Source organism: Sinocyclocheilus grahami, unplaced genomic scaffold (assembly GCF_001515645.1).
Source record: "Sinocyclocheilus grahami isolate Dianchi unplaced genomic scaffold, SAMN03320097.WGS_v1.1 scaffold321.1, whole genome shotgun sequence".
NCBI lineage: Eukaryota > Metazoa > Chordata > Actinopteri > Cypriniformes > Cyprinidae > Sinocyclocheilus > Sinocyclocheilus grahami.
Genome location: NW_015505500.1, coordinates 1,438,687 through 1,441,212, shown reverse-complemented (window position 1 = coordinate 1,441,212; position 2,526 = coordinate 1,438,687).

Sequence of the window (2,526 nt, the reverse complement as noted above, 5' to 3'; positions counted from 1 at the left end):
CAAATATTGTTCACAAATCTGTTTAAATCTGTGTTAGTGAGCACTTCTCCTTTGCTGAGATAATCCATCCACCTCACAGGTGTGGCATATCAAGATGCTGATTAGACAGCATGATTATTGCACAGGTGTGCCTTAGGCTGGCCACAATAAAAGGCCACTCTAAAATGTGCAGTTTTACTGTATTGGGGGATCCAGGGGGGTCCGAAAACCAGTCAGTATCTGATGTGACCACCATTTGCCTCACGCAGTGCAACCCATCTCCTTCGCATAGAGTTGATCAGATTGTTGATTATGGCCTGTGGAATGTTGGTCCACTCCTCTTCAATGGCTGTGCGAAGTTGCTGGATATTGGTAGGAACAGGAACACACTGTCGTATATGCCGATCCAGAGCATCCCAAACATGCTCAATAGGTGACATGTCCGGTGAGTATGCTGGCCATGCAAGAACTGGGATGTTTTCAGCTTCCAGGAATTGTGTACAGATCCTTGCAACATGGGCTATGCATTATCATGCTGCAACATGAGGTGATGGTCGTGGATGAATGGCACACCAATGGGCCCCAGGATCTCGTCACGGTATCTCTGTGCATTCAAAATGCCATCAATAAAATGCACCTGTGTTCGTTGTCCATAACATACGCCTGCCCATACCATAACGCCACCTCCACCATGGGCCACTCGATCCACAACGTTGACATCAGCAAACCGCTAACCAACACGACGCCATACACGCTGTCTGCCATCTGCCATCTGCCATGAAGCTGACGTCATATTAACTCAGGAAGTCTTGAAATGATCTAAACCCTTAGCAAGCATTGTCAAAAAGATATTGTTCTTCCCTCCAGGTCAGATTTTCTCCTCTTATATATTGTCTATTTAATCTTAGGAAGTCTTCATATTATCTAAACCCTTAGCGGACATTATTAAAATGACTTTGTTCTTCCCTCTTTAAAGGAAAGCATCAGAGTCAGTCAGAATGATAGAAACTACACCACTCCACCGGCTGGAGGAAATGTGTCTAGTCCACTTTGAAGAGCTTTATCAAAGGCCTTTCACTAAAGTCAAATAGATGTAGATAAAAAATAGCTTTGATATGCGTGACATTGGAGCCACATCTGGAACATAATATACTGGAGAAAAAAAAACTTAAAATACACTTAAAACAATTGCTTTATAAATACAAAAACAAGTCAATTACTGTATTATATATTATAAATGAGCTGTCTTTCATTTGTGTCATATAGATCCACTCACTTCTGCATGCGGCCAGGATGAGAATAACTACAGCATTTCTTATCTACAGTATGTTGAGACATCAGGACCAAGGAAACCATGACATCTGTTAGTACCACTACATCAACAATCATCATAGATACATTTATAATAAATTATATTATATCAATAATTATATAGTTTGTGTGTGGCACATACTGTAAATGCTACTTTAAGTATTGTTGTAGCTCAGACAGAAGAGAATTTCTAGAACTTAAAATTGTGCTCTCTAGTAAGACACTGCAGTACTGCACATTAGGATAGGAAGCGTTGCACAATGTACTATGCAATACAACACCATATATAGTACAATGCATTTGGCTTTTTAAATAAAAACAGGATGGGTATAGAGAAGATGAGATGTAGATGTAGATTACATAAATAAATGTATGTATAATACATAAGTGAAGAGGCCAACATGTCAAAGTGCATGCATGTTTAATTCAGGCATGTTGTTTGGTTTATAATGTCACTGCCCAGAATATGAAACTGTCTTTTTTCTTCTTTATCTTGCATATATATTTCTAAATCCCCCCTCCCCTTTTTCAGAAAGGGTTTTCAGCATTTGCAGCCCAACTCAATGTGACATATTCTATGTATGTGTGTTATTTAAGAAAAACTACAAACTAAATCCAGCACTGTGCATCACACAAAGCAAAGATACGTTACTAAAAGGCTCTTTTGATTGACTGATGATAGCTAATTCAGTAGCACGCTGAGGCTGTCAGCAACATTTGTGAGGTTGATTGTTACTACTGTGTAAAACTGTGGGTGTTTGGCATGTTAACCCTCCCCCTTTATTTTGTCTTTTCTTCAGGAATTACTGTAAATCTGATTGTTTTTTCATGAATCTCTCCTTGACTTCTATTCAATCAAATTCTATTTCTCAATCTTTACAGCCACACTACTAGAATTGTTCATTTAATATTGACAATTACTATTTAAAGAAATACCTTACCCTAAGATTTTTGCATAACTTTTTTCTTTTATCAAACATTCCATTAATGATTTTATTCATACTCTTCCCCGTTTTGCATGTCATATATTCCTTTAATTCCACAAGGTATTAATCATGTAATCATTCGTATTGAATGTCGTTTCATCTTTTCTCTCTTCTTCGTTTCTTTTAGGTTTTGTTTCCTTTTCTTTCTTATATTTGTTTTACTCTTTTATGTTTGCCTGAAAATTTTTAGTGTTCAAGAATATACACATATATACACAAACACATACAGTATTGTTCTGCAAGCTTATTC